The 19,282-nt window shown below is 42.2% G+C and overlaps 1 protein-coding gene, 1 long non-coding RNA gene and 1 other non-coding gene across 3 annotated transcripts in view; 1 reads left to right on the forward strand and 2 right to left on the reverse strand.

The window, feature by feature from the left end:
- LOC116694640 (uncharacterized) overlaps positions 1-6,353 on the reverse strand; it is a 15,211-nt gene extending 8,858 nt beyond the window's left edge. Inside the window, exons 1-3 of the long non-coding RNA XR_004333236.1 lie at positions 6,344-6,353; positions 5,603-5,607; positions 2,394-2,396 (exon numbers count right to left, since the gene is read on the reverse strand). This is a non-coding gene — a long non-coding RNA (uncharacterized LOC116694640). The remainder of the gene's footprint in view (positions 1-2,393; positions 2,397-5,602; positions 5,608-6,343) is intronic.
- On the reverse strand, positions 377-517 carry LOC116694848 (U4 spliceosomal RNA). The gene has a single exon (XR_004333294.1). It is a non-coding gene; the product is annotated as a U4 spliceosomal RNA (small nuclear RNA).
- A 907-nt stretch (positions 6,354-7,260) lies between the features above and the next one.
- LOC116694639 (plexin-B2) overlaps positions 7,261-19,282 on the forward strand; it is a 112,677-nt gene continuing 100,655 nt past the window's right edge. Inside the window, 1 exon segment of the mRNA XM_074783868.1 lies at positions 7,261-8,011. The gene's annotated coding sequence lies outside the window, so the exon portion shown is untranslated.

A 19,282-nucleotide genomic window follows, 5' to 3' on the forward strand; every position in this document is an offset into this window, starting at 1 on the left:
AAGGCTGAAGACCTTTCTTTTTGATGTTGTCTTTCTTTAAATGAATGCTCATTTCTTTAATGTTTAATTTCTTATGCTGCACAGTAACTTTTATTCTTGTGTTTTATGTGTCTTAATGTTCTTATTTTTAACTGTTTATTCACGTTTTATCTGTTTTTATTTTTTAACTGCTTTTTGCTAATTTTGAGTAAAGTACTTTGAATTGCCCTGTTGCTGAAATGTGCTATGCAAATAAAGCTGCCTTGCCAAATAAAAAGGACTGACAAGAGCATCATCAATTGAAGATTACGAGGTTAATTTGACAATAGTATCTGGCGTGCGAGATTTAAACAAGATTTGAATTATTGATGTAGATTTCTTTTTAACAATAGATCAGTCTCCTTAGAGACCGTCAAAAATTGCCATTGCCGACTATATTTCAAGTCGTCAAGGCGGGGTATTGGGTAAAGTTTTCAACTAGCAATAATCGCGCCTCGGATAAACCTCATAGGCTACGATACTGCCACTGCGCAAAGCTAGTTTGAAAAAGGAATGGACAGGGTGGTCACTCCGCTACACACGTTGTTTAGTTACGGTACTTTAGCTGAAACGTAATTAAATAACAACCACGCGGTCTTTGGCGCGCACTCATATACTCTACCCATCCAACATGATGCTTTTTGAAGTATGCTAAAGTATTCTAAATTAACATTAATTCAAACTGTGGCCATGACGCAATGCATCATGGGATAGAATCTCCCACGCAGTAATTTTAATGTCAGCCCTACCTCAGCGCACAGTTTTCTTCCATTTAAAGGCATACAAACTTCAATGTTTCACACATATTAAGCATGTGATCAGTAGCTCACTAAAGTATGTATTTGAAACGTGAGAAAAGAGGACCGTAAGCGGCGACAGTCTACGGTGGCCCCTTTGACCGAATTTCTAATCGCTAATTCCTGTTTGGGACTAGAGAGCTAACACAAAGACACACACACACACCAACACTCGGGTAAAACCAACGTGTTTTAGTGTTGAAGGCAGCGATTGCCATGTAAATATATAATAAATATGGCATATATTGAAAGTTCTTCGAGGAACAGTATGTCAAACGACTTGCTCATCATGACTCCTATCAGTCTAAACTAACGTTATGCTACAGAAACACCACCAGATGTCGACACAGAACAGTATAAACCTGGTGTACTTTCCATAGACAGCTACTTTCCCTGCGAGGGCCCGTTGATTTGGAAAGTAACCACATTTGTAATATGCTACCTCCAGACATAATATATGACATTATATCTAATCAGCTAGCTACACCTCAAAGCGGTGTGTTAAGCTAATGCTAGCACTAAAGCTAATGTTGCCACATGTATTAACAACCACGTTCAGCAGAATGCTTACGGTTGGGATAATTACTGTTAACTGACATAAACATTGTCCAGATAAAATTATCAAAATAGATAATTATATATCAAAAAATGACGTTTTAGAAAACGTCAGTGTGGTTGATAGCCTACCAGCTAATACTACCGTGCAACCAAGGAACGTAATACGAGTTAAACTTTTCTCACCTGCTGCGTCTTCCTCGAAAAGTACAACTTTTTAGGAGGAAAAAATATGTCCAACAGTGGTATGTCTAAAACACAGAGTACTTGATAGAATTTATGGTAATGAGTAACTTCCATCTTGTCAGTACCTGGTGCGCTACGGCGAAACAAGTAGGCCTAGGTTAAATGAAAAATGGCCGGTCTGGAAATTGATTAAAAACGACTCTTCTTTTTCTTATTTTTATTTGTGCTATATATAATGGATTGCCTTTCATAATATTGCTTAGACAAATGCCACGTTTGCACAAGCAAATTTATTTTAAGCACTGGGCCAGAGACGACTTTAGACTTTGATTTAATATCCCCTAGAAAACTTTAAAGAGGTAAACTATAGTTAGCAGTTGTGATTCATGGTTTTGGCCAATTTACTCTTTAAAAGTAGTCATAGTTCTTCCCTTTTACCCTTCATCTTCTTATTTAATATGCAAACACTTTTCTAAAGGTTACAGAGCCACATGTTTCAGAGATCCAACACAAAATAAATAGCTAAATACACATAAACAACTAGAATCCTGCCAGGATTAACAGGGATTTAGGCCTACCATGAAGTTTTAATGTAAGTCATAAGCTTATTGTTTGAAGAGGGATATAATAACTCAGTATTAGCAACAGGGGCTAGAGCATTCATTCATTCATTTAAAAACCTTAAGACAGATTTATCAATTCTTAAATCCTCCAGGAGCCAGCCACCAGGAGAAAGAATGCTTTAATGGGGGGTGTCTGTACATTGCTATTTTGATCAGGTCATAACCCTATAGTAATGGTATGCATTTTGCACACTGTGTTTGTGGTGTATGACACAAACTGTAATTTCACTGTGTGGATATTAGAAGCCATTTCACTTGTTGTTACAGCTTCAGTGGGATAATGCAGGTGCTTTTGGGTGCTCAGCAGATAAGCATTTGCGTGCCAGGTGTTAAAGCTGCCTGGGCTGACACATTAGACAGGGATTTGCTCCTGCCAGAATGTCAGGCCAATGAGGTTCATAGAGGTAGGCTTGGCTCACTGCCAGAGACAGGTAAGTACGCAGATAAGGGGATTACACCATGTTTTCACCAAGAAATCTCAAATGAATCCTGCCAGCCTCTGTTTCATCCTCAACTGGAAAGCCCAACACATTTCTCTTTTCTCAACCAATGAAACACATTACACGATGATCCTTTTAACCTGGTTTGAAAAGCATTTGAAAGCGCATTGGGTTATGGTCATTTGTCCTACTGTGACAGTAATAATCTCTTCTAATTCTCTGTGACACCTGATTACTTTTTTGTATTAACGTTTTCTTCTTTATCACCAGCTCTGGCCAGTCAAGCGATATGTGGGGTATTGTAATAACCTGGGCCGTGCCATAAATGAGATCTGGTTTGGTGGTCCTGCACTGCAAGGCTTAGACTTGACCTGTTGAACAAATACGACTGTGAGAGCAGTTGAAGTCCCTTCGGGCTGTGTCTCTCCCTGTTGGTTGGAGATGAAAATAGAGTGTAACAGATGGCCTAGCTGTTTCTGCCATTCAGCACAGGCTGCTGGGCAGCCCACAGAATACCGTGCCATCCAAAAGGGACCCAGTGGGCTGCTATAGTCTTCAACATGTTGAGAGCTATTTTCACCCTGAACCATCAATCACAGGCTTAAAAAAAGAAAAAAAACAATGTTATACTCGGGTCACAATCTAACCTATCTTACATCATATGAAGTAGCTCATATAGGTAAAATAAGACTGTTTTGCTTTGGGGGGGAATGTAAGCTTGTCAGTAAAGTCTGTAGACTGCGCTTGTGCCAACTAGGTTGATCCAGACCACACAGGGCAGAGTTCTTTCCATAATCACACATTTACAGGCATTGTCAAGGACAAACAACCTCTTTGAATCAGATATTACAGGCTCACAGGGAATGGATATGGTGCACACTTTGGGTAGAAGTGTGTGCATCCAAGCAGGTGTGTATTTGTTTACATGAGTGTAGTTGGATACACACAGGCCATTGTGCAATCTGCGCTACATCACTTCAGCCTGGTTAAAGGCATTTACTGATGCTCAGAGTCCCTCTGTTACCTCTCAGAGTGGGGCCACCTGGACAATACAGGATGAGCTGGGCAAACTGTGATTAGATTGTGTTATGAGCAGGGAGAGGAAAACAATGACATTTTTCTTGACTAAAATGACAGCTCAGCCAGGCAAGGGGACATCTGATAAGAGAAGACAAATGTCGCTCATGGTGCCTTTTTAAGTTTCTCCCCCAACCTCAAGGTCACAGTGCTACATTATTATTTTAGTTTCACTCCTCAATGCCTCAAAGCAATATGAATATACAATAGTATACATTTAAATTGTATGTATGTTTAAACTACACCCAACCAGCCTCTTTAAACATCAATCTTCTAATTCAAATATTCTGTCTTTCTTTTGCTCTGACACACACATGCTTGCAAACTGTTCACACCAACCCCCACACTGCTGCCACCCTGCTATTCCCAGCTTGTGGTTATTCCCAGACTGAATCCGAACGGCACCATAAGCCTGTCAGTCCGTTTTATGCCAAACCTGATGTCTCCTTGTCGCACACGCCTTTGTGGAGAATCAGAGCCCTGCATACAGTAGCCATCGCTTGGCCACTCACACATCCCTCCCTTCCTCTGTAATTACATATAAGTCATACTGACAGCGTGAGGCACACTTAGCTAGGTCAGGAAGGCATTCAAATCAAAGTGTTCCTTGCACTGTAAATATCCTTCCTCTGTCTCCCTGTTGAGTCTTTCTTCACACCTTTATCACTCCCCACCATGATAGTTTCCTGTGTCTGGGAGCTGCTCCATCTGTTATCTCTGCATCTTTAGGTTTGCCACTACAGTACATCTGGCAACCTTCACCTGGTGATATGATAAATAACAAGACTGGTAGATAACGACAACACAGATGCATAGCAAGAGCACAAACAAAGGGTCCAATTGTGAGAATGTGAAGATTAATACAACTATTTCTTGTATTTTTTTTTTTACTGAACATGTGATTAGATGCATAGAGCTTTCAATAAATGCAGGGATGAGGTGCCCTGGTGCATGTCTTCCCACTTATATCAATCCCTTTCCTGTCTACAATTATCCTATCAATTGAAGGCCCCCTAAATAAAATAAAATAAAGCAGGGATGGGACTATTATGGGGCATGGGGCATTTACTGCATAAAAGACAAGCCCAATGGGTGTACGTTATTAACCAAATTTCATATTATTAACACAATTTCATCTGTGAAAGTTGTATGTTGCTTGGTTAGTGATGAATGCATTTGAAAAGCATACTCTACCTGCAGTAACAAATTACCCAAATTGCTCCCAGAATGTAACCCACACTATTTACGCTTGACTATAAAATCTCTAAATATATGTCATCTTTTTCATTTGTTGTACATTTGTTGTACACAAATAGTACACACAATTTAGTAAAACTTGGTCATATTGGTATATGAATGTTTTAATAATAATGTACATTAATATACACTCAAAAATGTCTTTATTGTGGCAGACAACTACATTTTTAGCATGTTATAAACATGTATTACATGTTTATAAAGAGTCTATAAATGCGGACTAGGTGTTACCCTCCTGTTTGTTAATGAGCTTGTTAGTTGATGAAACAATACATGCTGCCACCAACAGGGGGCAGTCTATCCACATGGCAAACAGACATGAACTATGAACCTTGAATCTGATATGACCACTACATCTTTATGGACAATTGAAACGCTGTATCATAAATTAGGTTTTATAATGTGTTCATAGTCAAAACATTTTACAGTCCGGACCTGCTGAGGGACACTGTGTGACAAATGGTGCTGTTTGACCGTGTTATGATAACAGATCATCACTATTCAAGCAACATAAAGGCAAGCTGCAAAAAGGTATAGGCACATTGATCAAAATGTCATCACAGTCAGGCTATCTAGTAGAACAAAGTGAACTTCTTTTCCACTTTATTGAATTTAGAGAGCTTTGACTTGGCCTCTCCTTGCTACTGACATCCCCTGGGCTAGCATGTTCCAAAACTCAAAGCATCCAAGCATCCTCATTACTCTTTAGACAAACAGGTTTGGACATATTGAAGTCAGACCCAAAACAACTCGGCTCTACCCCACCACTTTCCACTCTCCCAGCTCTGTTTGTGATTGGGAAGTGTTTGTCTCTCTCACTCACTCTATCTCTGGGTGTCTGTTTGCCCGACACTTGGCTTGGCCTAGTTTCTCCTTGATCTCATCAGTCATTGTGAGGACCTGTGAAGGCCATCTCCCCATCTTGTTCTGTGAATCTCTGCCAGCTCTGTGCCTGTGTCAGCAGTTAGGAGCTGACTCACACCCACGCAGTCCGCAGTCTTCGCTCCAGGGCCCACTGGGCAAAGGCAGCACATCTCCCCAAACAGACACCCTCATTTGCATGCCTATAAATCACTCACAAAATGGACACCAAGCCATACAACAAGGCATGACACAGAGTCACGAATCTCAATGTGCCAAATTGTTGTGTTATATGATATTAGGCTCTAAGGCAAAAAATAAGCTATTCATTTAACCTCTTGGGTGATGATAGAGCCAATCACGCTTGATTAGTAGTTACACACATATGGCCCATGTCTGAAATCAGAGCAACTTTTGGCTCCTCGCTGCATGAATGAATGCAATGAATTTCTTACTGAAAAAGACCTTAAACATATGGCTGATTCAAAGCTTGTTGGAGGTTTCACATTTTAATGAAAGAATGTTGCACTTTCTGAAACTTAGCTTGACTAAAGAGCTTCGAAATTATACTTCTTGTGATTAACGATTCAGCAGCCAAGGTACAGCAAGCACACCAATAATTTGTTATAATGACCACTAATAGGCCTACAGCTCTTGTAAGGACATAGTCAAATGGGGCTCAGTGAAATCTAAATAAATGAGGAGTGGTTGCTCTTGATAATATTTTTAAACCATGCAATGTCCCCAGATTTCCTTTCCATATTAATCTGTGTTCATTTGCATGCAATAGGCCTATCAATGGTTTATTTAGCTGTTTACTTGATAGACCATGAATGTGCTTTTAACATTACATTCAGCCACTTAAAATATAACACATTTGTTGCACGTATAATTTAAAGTGACAGCTAATTTGCAAATATTGTCCCAAGGTAGGCTTTTGGATAAATTGCACAATTTTAAATGAAACCTGAAAAATAAAAGGGAACACACAAAACAATACAACTCCTTACATCACATTTAATCACCATGGGTCAGTTTTTGATCAAGAATTGTGATGAAGTGGAGTTTTGGTTTTACTTAGTTTAAAGAGCTTCCTGCTGCTGAGGCTTCTGCTTGTTGGTGACGCTGAAAGGCTCAAAAATGACATCTGAAACAGAAATGTGTGTTCTCTGGGTACTTGCCAGTCCTCCTGTCAACAGTTTTTCCCTTCCAAACCCAAAATTTAGTGAAGCTGTCCACGGTGACGTCTGTTGATTGTCATGAGTAAGCTAACCACGAGATTGTTTATGAATACATGCTGTAGGCTACGCTAGTTTCAATGTTGTGAGTAGGCTAAGCCTGAAACGGCTGACCGGCGGGAACGTTAGTGAAACTAAAACGATAAGCCTACTTGGGAATATTTCCTTGTGAACATTCCTTATTTTGTCCGGAATGGAGGAGGGCGCACCCCCCCCCCCACACAGACACTTTGGGAAACCACAGCGCGGGGCTGCAAACCGCTCCCGCAACACGTAGACCTACTAATATTTCGGTGCATCGGCGAACAGACAACACAACAACTTGTTTGTCTTCCACCACTGTCTTCATCTACTAGCCTACTTTTCCGCCTGCTGTCTCTTAGGCTTTGCCTGCGGTGAGTGTGAGGTGGGAGGGGATTCATTCCTTTCAGTACCCGCTCGCGCCTCTCTCTCTCTCTCTGTCTCGCGCTCTTCTTTTTCCTCTCCTCCCTCGTACAACCTCCAGGGTTTTCAAACGCGATGACAGTCAAGGCGAACGCGTGAGTGGATCCCACAGGTGTGTTGTAGAACTGCCAACTGAGCCGCGGCTCCTGGAGACTCTCTCTCTCTCTCACACACACACACACCTGGAAATAGCCACATGACTTGGCACCTGGGCGTGGAGAAAGTCCCCGATATCATTCCCGGAGTCTTTTGTTGAGGAGTTGCCCGGGTCGCCTTTCACCAGGAATTGACAAATTGGTCAACCAAGCAGCCAGTGTTTTCTTCGGAATAGTGCCTTTCTGTTATCGCTAACGGGACATGTGAGGAGAGTAGAATGTGAACTTGATTACGGACTTGTTTCTTTTCCCTTTTTTTGTTTTTTGTTTGTTTTTGTTTTACTATTTCACCAGAGGGCTCTTCAATATCTGGACTGTTGGCGTTTGTGCAACTACTCACTTCGCTGTTTTTCCTCCAAGGTGAGTTCCGGGAAGCTATCCCAGCAAAGCGGGGTTGGGACTATTTGCGTTAGCATTTAACCATAGTATCAATTTCAAACCCTGGTGCATATGAGCTCCAAGTTTTGATGCCCTATCGATATGGCATGGGAGCGTAAAGCGTACACAGCCTTGATACACCGTTGCCTATTTTATTCATCGTTTTGTTTTTACCGTGTCTCTCCAAAGTAGCTTATCGTAGGCTATTTCCTCTGTGTCCACTGCAAACACATAGCCTATGCTTAATAAATAACCAAAGTATCGTTAAAATGAAATGCTTCTGAAACACTTCTCTAAAAAGACTGGAATAATATCTACAGCAGTGTTATTGTTCAGGAATGATACAATGTGTAATTGAAAACGCTTATTAGTTGTCATGTCTAGTTGCAAAGTTGTTCTACTGTTAAACCCAACAGCTGTGTGTTTAGAGAGAGGAGGAGCCCCCTGTAGACATGCTCTTCCCTAAACCATTTCATCTCAGGAGCTATGCAGCCACAACATCTGCCCAGTCACCTCACAAGGAGCTGTCTGGCCCTACGCACAGGCAATTTCAGTAAGAAATGGGCATGTGAACTGTGTTCCTCACCTCTGGACAGTAGGCTGTACATCAACAGCTGGGAGGACACAAGTAGTAGTGAGCATTGCCTTTTGTTTGCTTTTCCCTTTCCTCTCTTTCTTGTAGAGAACAAGGAGACAGAAGCACTATTCACATCCTTGTTGAATCTCTTGTTCATTTCTGTCTGTCTGTATCTTTCAGTCCCTGGCGCGGCCCTACGCCGACCACTGTACTGCCTTGTTGTCATTCTAAATAGTCCATTTATATTCACAGCCCCAGCCATCTTCCTCCCCATGTGCACAGACCTACAGTACATCTGATGCTCCAACTCCAGGGGATTATTCCTATTAGATAGCATTACACAAGCAGTCTCATAGTGGGAATGGATTAGTGCGGGCAGGGGGCACATGGAGGCAGGAAAGGTAGTTGGTGGTGGCTGGAGGGGGGGTTAGAGCCGGAGGTCAACCTCCTGTCCCCTGACTGAGCAAGGATGGTTTTCCAAAAGATGCCATCTGCTCACATGGACACAAGCAATTGAAAACCAAGTTGCTTTCTTGTCTTTTCCCTCTTTTTACAATTTCTCTCTCTCTTTTCTCTCTCTCTGCCCCACAATGCTTCATTCAGGGTTTATCTCTTCCACTCTGAATAAATAGAGACACCTTATCTGCACAGAAGAGAGGGGTGATAAATGTTTTCTACTGCTCCCTGCAAGGGTGAAAAAGACAAGCGTGCCACACTTCTTCATCATAGATGCTCTTTTTAGGGCAAGTGAATATGAGACATTTCTCATCCAGGTCATGTTAGTGTTTCAGTATTCTGCAAAACAATCCCAAAAGCAAACTACTACTCTGTAGTAGGGTACAATAAAACAGAGAAAATAACAAACAAACCAGGCATTTTCACAAATACCCTTTTGATTTTTGGTAATAGGCTGCCAGCTCTGGAAATGAAACTTTGTGGTGAGATCCACTCCAATTATTATTTCTGGATCCAGTAAAATCGCCTCTGACAAACTGAAAGACGAAGGTAGTGAGCCCTCAGCTGTTAAGCTCTTATACATTCTCTGGGTGAGCTGAAGTTCAGTCTGTCCTTTTTGTGTGGCAGTTTTCTCAGATAGTTGAAACTGTCCTCTCCTGGATGCATGTGCTGCATTTCAAAGAGCGTTGCAATATTTGTAAGGTCAAATTAATTTAAAATCATCCCCAGTCTCTTTTGTTTTCTTTGCATTTGGATTATTGACTTCTGTCATTTTGAAATAAAACCATAATCCTCGCAAGCAACAAGCAATCCCATGCCTTCTGTCTGCTGCCTACAAACAGAAAAACAGGACTAAACAAACTGATACATGAATAGAGTATGTTGTTGGTTCATCGCAAAAGTGCTTCCTTTTTAAATGACTAGTTAATCTCCTTTTTTCCTGTCTCTACTAAAAACATGAGGTAATATAAATCATCGTATTGCAAGGTCTGTTAGACCTACTTCCACTGACTGTTAGGCACTTTTTTATCAACATTTCCCCACTGTGGAATGGGCTTTGTAAACTTATTAGTCATGAAATAGGTGTGGCCATATGCGATACCGTGTTCCTCTTTTTTATCTAAAGTACATATACTCCAGGGGAGTGTGGGTAGATGCATGAAGGGCATGTATACTGGCTGTTGGACGGCTTTAGGATTTAGGGAAAAGAGATTTGCGTCAGATAGGACATAGGCTTGTCTTTTATGTCTTGACGATTATGTTATGATGAAAGAACATTATGGTGAGGTGGATTTCTGATCTTATTTCCGCCAGGTTTTACAGATCCCACCCTTGCCCTTGCCTTTTATGGCCTTGTCCTAAACTACCCCCTCAACAGCGTTCCTGTCTTTACCCCACTCTCTTACTCCGATCGTGGCGTTGTTTGTACTTCACAAGCCAAACCCTTGCCACCCTTGCCACTTAACACTTCACACTTCTCCCCTTCTGGGTTTGAGATCAGAGATAACAAAGCTGATGCTAATTTTTATGCTTACTCCCCCAGTAACGCAGCAGGCTATGAGGATGGGCTCTGTGGACGAAGATAGCAACCAATGCACCTCGTCATGCAGCTAATTAACTGCAATTCTGAGTTTAACCTAGTCTGTCCACAGGCGTCCAAGCCAAGCACTTCAGCCACAGATATCGTGGTCAAGTTCAGCTCAACAGGGTATACTTTTACCTCTCTTAAAAACAACCTTAACATGTCCTCATACCTCACTGTCTTTCATCCCATGTACGTGACCAACCACACCATGCACTCAACCCATCATGGCTTACTTCTCCATGCAGCTGTCAACTCATGCTGGTTTTTGCCCCGCTGCTGTCCTCGCATCTACCTTTTTAACCGTTCTGTGACTCTTCCCTACACTTTCAGTGCTTGAAGCATGAGTAAGAGGAGTATGATGAATATTGTATACATGCTCACCCTTGCGAAAGAGAGAATTGATTGACATGGGGAGGGAGCTGCCTTAATTGCTCGGTTGAGAGGATTTGGGTAGAATGTTTTTATGAGAGAGAGAGAGAGACAGAGAGACAGAGAGAGAGAAACTTGTAAAAAAAAAAAAAAAGTTAGCCCAGAGGAAAACATGATCTCCATTGCTGTTCAAAAGGCATGTTGTGTGGTGTTAGCTCTCAGCAGACATGAGGTCGCATAGCTGAGGACTGAACACTATTGATGGATACACAATACACCTCTACTTCCCCTCACCCACTTCCCTATGACGGCTGAACTGACAGGCTGACACACAGACACGGAATATCGCAGAGGCTTTTTAAGCTACCTGCTCACTGGAGGCATGTCAACCAGCTCAGCGCATTGGCAAATGTTCAGCCCCAGTCAGCCATTTCATTTCAGTTAGACGGCACAGAAGCAGGTATCTGAAAACTAATCAGCAATGATGAGAGTGAGTGGTCACCTTGATTCCTGTCCTGGGAAATCTTAGTCGCAGGTTTTCTTCTCAATACTTGTATTGGCAGCAGAAAAAAGAGCAAGGCCCTAATTTGTTTTGTTTTGTTGCCCTGGTAATTGAGTCTGGCACATATTGCTATCAAAATGCCATCTATTTAAACATTTCAGAGGCAAGTTGGTTGTGTCTGCTTCAATCAGTGTATTGTGACTGGCTGATGTTTAGTCCTGCTCCTTTTGGTTCATGATGAAAAGACGACTCACATATCTCTCAGACTTTAACATATTGAAGATGAGTCAACGCTTTATTTCTGTGCAAATTGAGGGAGCCTGTGCAGGATTTGGCAGTGTGCTGATATATCTTTCTCAAAGAGATTTGGGTTTGAAATGGACTTACAGTATCTCAGGAATAATGGAAACTGTGTGGAGCCACTTATTCCACCTGTAATGCATTTTCACTGCACTTTTTCTTCAGGAATGAGAGTTGCTCCATTTTGAGTGCCATTTAATTCGAGCTAAGGCACCAGAGGGTGCAATTCATTTTCATCCAAGTCATTTCGCAGTTAATCCTCAAACTGACCAATTTACTCCTGCCAAGATCATTTTTAATTATCACCTCTGTTTTACAGCTAATATGACGTCCAGCTGGTTTATGTTAATATGGTAGTCAAGTATTGGCCCTCTTCTTTTTTTAATTTTTTTTTATGCATACTGGGCGATTAATTATGTAGTACTGAATGTGAGCGTCAGCCAGGACTGGCGGGTGACAGATGCATGAAGGGTTAGTGCACTGGCGGCAGCTGGAGATGAAGGTCACACCAACCTGAGAGAGCAAAGAGGGAAAATAACGTGGCAAACTGAGCAAGACATAGAGGGATGGTCTGTGAGAGTGTGACTTCATTCAAGAGATGAATGATCCTCATGGATTTAGGAAGTAACTCACTTGAGTTCGACTCTGAACAACCTTATTTTAAAAAGATGGTGTTTTTTAAAATTCACATGACATGTTTTACCCGTTTTAAAACAGGGAAACTATAGATGACATGCCAAGTATTTGTTTTAAAGTCCCTTATTTACAATTTTAAGTGTTATGGAATCATCAATCCCATGACAATACAGAAAGTTATGTTGCATTTGCGCCTCATATTTTTTTTCTGTAGATTTTGTATTTAGGTTCTGAATTTTTTTGCAGTTTAAATTTAATTGAATAACTTTTAGAAACTAACAAATTCTGTAGGCAGAATGTGTTCTAAAATAGAAATTGAAAAAGCAAAATTGGATCTTGAGGAAAGCTATGCTGTCCTTATTATCTCTGGCATCTGCTGAAACCTGCTGGCAGCTGGAAATGGACATGGGGGTGGCAGCACTGCTGGAGGTTGGGTGTCTGTCTCTTGCTTGTCTGTTTCAATCAAAATTAGAAATTAGGCAAGGTTTTGTGGGCAACAAATGAGGTGTTCTTCATACACACTTGTCCTTGCCAGTGTGAAGCTTGTGGGCCTCTTTTAGCCCTCAATTGCTGTTGGTCACTATGTCTTTGAAATGAAATCTAATGCTGGATGAATGAAATGAAAGCGAAACGCAGAGAGTTCACATATAACTGTTAAGATGTTTGTCATTTTGCTCCACATTACACAAACGGGTAGTTTCTATACTTGTGTTTTTAGTAAGCTGGTGATAACGCAGTACATAGGCAAGACTGTCTGTCTTTCTTAAAGTTCATAACAAAATAGTATTATGAAAATTCTATAATTTGTCAGTATCATGTCCTTGTCTCTGTTAAATGAGGTGGCTATTGCAGCCTTTCAGTAGCCTATAATCCAAAAGGGACCTATTAAAATCTGTTCATACAGCAGTTGTTAAAGTTAACTGAGAATCTAGTTAAATGCCACTGGCTCTGTTGCCTCTCATCTGTAATCTGACAGACCATTTTACTGTGGCAGTAGTCTCGGCAGCAGTAGTAATAACACTGCCAAAGATACTGCCTTAACCTTAGAGGCTGACATTTTGTAGTGACCACTGGTTGTAGTTGCTGCTGTCTGAGGTGTGATTTTCTAAAGTAATAGTGATGCTTTTTTAAGATAAGTTATTTTTTATTTTTTTTATTTCATATCGATCCCCATGGGGAAATTAGTTGCCCAGTGCAGAAGCAGAAGGATTCAGGCATGAAAAGACAGGTAGAATATAAGCAGAAAAAAACAATAAAATCTGCAGTAAAAACAGCAAAACCACACATAAATGGTAATAAAACAGTGGGAAAAAATGCAGTCTGAAGGTGAGCTTTGTCACATTTATTTGCATACTTTCTTTTGGAGAGCAGCCTCATGTTGGATGTTCATATGAGTCAGGCTTTTTACTTTGGCATTGACCTTGTTGAGTTGGGGGCATTGTATCACACTAAATACAGATCTGTAGAAGTGTATACCTCCCTGGCTTGGTTGTGATCTAAAAGGAATTTCAGCTATGCCTGATCAGACAACCATGCTCCTTGTGCTGCTGGAACAGTGTGGAAGTGTTTTTATAACTTTCTGTTTATGTTAACATTTCCATCTCTGAACATACTGTCTAGTTCTCTTTAAGCAGGTGTGAGTCTCTTTCTGTCCTCTCTATTCTCTTGCACGCAATGACTTCTGCTGAATCTCTTGTTTCTACAACTATTTTTTGTTGTCTTTTTATTTTACTTGGGGTGTCTCTAGTCCAGGTGGATATTAATCCCAGTGCTTCAAACCTGCCTGGGGCTCAGAGCTGTCTTCTGAAATGCAGATCTGTGGCGGTGTCATCATAGCTCTATGTCTTGGGTGTCTGCGCTTGCCCCCCAGCCTCACTCTCCTATTCACGCGCTCGTGATGACATGCATTATTCCTCACTGACTCATCTGGGCAGCAGTTTTGGTTTCCCCTCTCAACTTTATATGCAAAAAGGAAGTTGTTAGATATATTTTATGCTGGTGTCTGCAAATCACGTAGACATGGCATCTGCAATTTTCTACCCTCTCCCTTCTCTTCCCTAATCTGTATACATTGGGTTAGACATGTGATGGTCATGCAGATAACTTGTGCTTCTTGCACGGTTTACTTTGGTCCGGTTACACTGTTTCCCAGTATTTCCCTTTTCACAGATCTGTGTTTACAGTTGCTCCACACTCGGGTTTTCAGCCTCTAACTAAAGCAAATGACAGGCCTAGGAGAAATGACATCAGAGTCAAAGCCACATGTCCCTGTAAGAATGCCTAAATATTTACAGGCCCTTATAACATATGCTAGCATGCCACTCAGCCTCCCATTTGTACAGCCTGTAAGTTTTTAAACTCAGCCCTGTGGTCGCTTCCTTCTGCTGTAGCTACGTCTATTCCACGTCCTGTCTGGGCTGATCCCACGTCATTGATCCCGCCGTGAAACTGGGCTCTTTAATAACAGTCATTAGCCAGAGTAGATCTGCTGCTGGGGTTAGAGAAGCTTATTACCAAGACCATGTCTTTTTCTTCTACACACATTGCGAACAGCCTATTGCTGCTCGCTAGTGCGTTCTCTGAAAACAAGCTGCCGTTACAATGTTTACAGAAAACGGGCTGCCAAATTGGATTCCCAAATCACAAATGTTTCACCAAGAGACATTTTCCCTTTCTACTTTTATCCTCTTTCAGTTGAATATGGAGGAGAAGTGTGGAGCTTTCCAATAACAGATTGAAGCAAAGTGGGGTGGAAGAGGCCTGGTCAGTGTGGTGCTGCTTGTTTACTGGTGGACCGGTGCTGACTTATGGCGTGACCAGACCGGAGTAGCCATTTATCCACCACTTCAGACTTCCATTAAAGTCTCTCTGTAGTCCTCCCTGTTGAGATCTACAGTACATTTCCACTGACATGTCTCTCCTCCTCTGCCTCCCTTAGCCAGTGTTTTTATTTTTAACCAGACTCTGTTCTGTTTCACTTCCAGTCCCAGTTTTTGTCTGCCGTCAGGATGTCATCACGCATTCCTCTGTGTCTGTTGTTCAATTAGTCATGTGGAGTTTGTCTCCTCTTTGGGTAATGGAAAAAAATGAACTTACAACTTGGTCCCATTGGGTCCGTATGTGTCTCGTCACCTTCCGACTTGAAAAGAAAACATTATCCCCATTGAGCAGCGTGCTAAAACAGCACATCACTCCTGCACATAAGATATAAACAAAACAAGTCCTAATTAACAAAAACAAGGGAGATTAAAAATGGTGTTGTTCCAAGTGTCTTTTTTTTCTGTATGGGAAATCTGATTAGACTGGATTAAAGTGACCTGGTATTTCATACAGTACATCTGTAGTGTTGTGATCCACAGGATCTTTGTTAGGCTTGACCATAACTTCTCCCGGTCATATAGTGTCCTTGAAATATTGATGTTGTTGCTCCACCCCGTGTGACCATTTTCCAGCTATCAGTAAAGTTACCCTTTGAGACAGTAGTTATGGCTTTTTTTTGAAGAACTAGGTTAAGCCTTGGAAAAAAGTATGTAGTGCAAAAAAACATCTGGTCATGATGTCCAGTTCCCCATGCTGTGGATCACCGTTAAGGAAGTGTAGAAAGGTTTCTGGGTTAAAGTGGCCTTTAAGGTAGCACAGCCTCATGACAGAGTATAGTCATACCTTTGTTTAATGGCATGAACCTCATGTGGGCTGATGTTGTTAGAAACGCAACCCGAGCTAAGCGAGGCCCTGTATTTCAGTGCATTATTAGCAGCAGCAGACCACCCGGAGCTCAGACGAATAAAAATCCCATTTCCTCTCTGTCCATTGGTGGTATTAAGAGCTGAGGACTCTGTGCTGTTGCCTGAGTGCCAATGAAAAAGCCACTCAGTGTGTGAGCTGTTAAAGCTCTCTCAGCGCAGCGAGGGTGAGTCCTTCCTTCTGTATGCATCACCCCAGCCAGCTTGATCGATTCACTGTTTGCTCTGTCTTGTCTAAGTGCGAGCTCACACTGCCTACTCCGCCCACAGAAAATAATTCAAACTTCGACCAGTGCAACCTGCTTCCCACTAGGCTTCCCCAGCACACATGCACACAAATGTATACATGTACAGTGAGTCCACACACAGTTTGTCTTTCAGCCTAAGGGAGCTGGACAGCCCAGGCGTGAATCCATGAATTCCTCATAACACAATCTGTTGACTGATCAATAATTCAATTCTATCTGTGAGCAAGCATGTCTGGATCCAATCTCACCTGCACCTCCCTCGGCCTCTTAACAAGGTGGGTGGTGTGTCCTTGAGCTGGGCTCGGTGTATGTCTGTGTGTCCTTGTGTGTGCTGATTAGTTTGCTTTAGTCAGTTCTTTGTCTGTGCTTGTTCTAGTCCATTGTTGTGTATCCACTTCCTCTGTGCATGCATGAACACGCATGAGAGCCCTTGGCCTTTGTGGATTACAAAGCGTTCATTATTTCAACTGTGTACATCTCTTTGTGTTCACAGCAGTGTGTGGATGTAAAAGTCTATCTACAGTTGGCAAAGTTTATGTGTGTGTGTCTGAGCTTATGCGTGATCTGCCTCTCCCTCCAGGCGGCTGGAGGAATCAAAGGCATGGATCTCATTAAAAGGTATAGAGCCTGTGGAGAGGTCAGCGGCTAAGTTTTCTGATTAGTTGGCTCCAGCAGACTGCCTTAGTGTTGCCAGTGGTGTGTGTGTGTGTGTGTGTGAGGGGTGTTGGGTTGGTGGCCCTCCCTCATGGACATGCCTCTCATCCTTCTCCAGTCCACACCTGGGGGGCAGTGTGCCCAACACTCTTTCTCACTGCAGGCATCAACCCCATCTGACAGGGTCAAGGACAACACACTGGGGCACAGATTTACCACAAATCCTTGTCATCTGGCCCTCTCAATTTTCCCTTCTTTCTATCACTGCCTAATGGGTTGCCTACTTCCTGTTCTGTTTTTATTCCTCTTTGAGTGTTTTATTAAAGGCCACATTCAGTTTCCATCCTAGTGACCGCCTCTGTCGCTGCACATCAAGCTGCACCAATTGCCCGACGAGCAGCTTTCTGGTTCGTTAGTAACTCGTTCCAGGGCCCGGACTCCTATCAAAGCCAGCAACCATGAACTAGGGATGACTTTCAGCCAAGGGCAAAGTGTCTGTGTGTGACTGAGTTAGAGAGACAGGACGCTTCTGAAGGTTGCCTGACTTTGGACAGTTTCTCTCTTTCCTCTGAATGGTCTTTCTCTTTACTCTCGAAGTCTAGTCCCCTGTGTGCCTCTCAGTTTAATGCCCTTCCAGATAAAACAACGCCAGTAAACTTCCTCTTTGTTTCTCTCTCCCCTTTTCCCGCTGATAACCACGCTATCTAAATGTAGGCCCTGGCAGCACTCCCTGTGTATTCACTTCACCCACTCCACCCCTCCCATCTCCCCCCCTCCTCTCCTGGAATGTTTGGGTGTATTGTATGTAATCTGAAGATAGAGAGGGGGTGTTTTTTATTTTCCTTTTCTTTTCCGGGCCGCCAGAGGAGGAGGCAGCAGAAGTGATTGCGGGTAGAGGGGACTGGCGCGTATCTGCTGACTGTCACTTCCATTAAGTGTGCTGTCCTCAACTGCCTCTCCTATATGCCCAGTCCAGGCTCTTGGTAAGCCAAGGTCCCCTTTTGTTCATTGTCCAACCTTTCTAATCCACAAACCCTTCAGTCCACAGAAGGGTTTGTGGAGAAAAAATGTAGTAATTACAGGGCACTTCTTTCTGTAAACGTTTCCTACATTAGGATTCAGATCATTTTAGGCTTATTTTAGTGCTGTACTAAGTTTTTCAGAGTTGATGTTATCTCTCTCTCTCTCTCTCTCTCTCTCTCTCTCTCTCTCTCTCTCTCTCTCTCTCTCTCTCTCTCTCTCTCTCTCTCTCTCTCTCTCTCTCTCTCTCTCTCTCTCTCAGGTTTTGGGATCAATCTCCCCCGAGAGCAGAGAGGGATGAAATCACAATAGTCCACACACTGCTTCATAGCTTCCGCTGCCTCTCTCCGTTCCCAGTCTGTGTCCCTCTCCGGCTCAATCAATTAATAAGCTTGACATTTATTGTAGAAAACAAATAAAAATGCTTGGTTTGGGGATTGTCTCGTGTGCAAACCACTCTCCCATTTTTTTGTGTTTGTTTACATATCATTGAACGTCCTGATCCCCTGACAACAGCGCTGCCAAAAACACAGACCTCAAAGGAATTCAGTTTAACGCTGTGCAAGTGCCTTTTCTAAAGGGCAGTGCTGTGCCTCTGGTTGTCGAAGTCTGTTTAGCAGAATAATCAGTGCTTTAATTAACAAAAGTCAGTTCAGAATATCAATTATAGTTTTCCTTTATCTGTAGTCATGTCACACCCAAGAAACAATTATGACTGATTGTGTGTTTCTATTGTCTCTTGCTGGTGATGATTAGTTACTTTGCTTACAAATTACACCTTATTTTCCATAAAAAGCTTCCTCTCCTACTCTTTGCTCTCATTTGTGATTTCTTTTTCTGTTTTTGTATTAATGAGTGGCCTTAAGCTTCCCCCCTCCCGCAAATCATAAGTTTGTGAGTCAGTCTTTGAGTGTGTTCTGTTAAAGAGAGAGGACAGTGTTTTAAATTTTTTTTTTTTTATTATTCAGAGAGCCTTAGGGCACCGCTGGCATTTTCTCTCAGTCTCATCCCAGTCCAGACACGCTCCTCGTTCTGGTATGACAAACATCTCCACAGCCCTCGCTCAAACTAGAGCTGTGCCTTGATGGCACACAATCACCTCCATGCACACACACTTCATTCAGTCACACTTTCTTACACATTCACAGTCTAACTCTTCCCCC

The sequence above is a fragment of the Etheostoma spectabile genome, chromosome 8 (assembly GCF_008692095.1).
Source record: "Etheostoma spectabile isolate EspeVRDwgs_2016 chromosome 8, UIUC_Espe_1.0, whole genome shotgun sequence".
Lineage (NCBI taxonomy): Eukaryota > Metazoa > Chordata > Actinopteri > Perciformes > Percidae > Etheostoma > Etheostoma spectabile.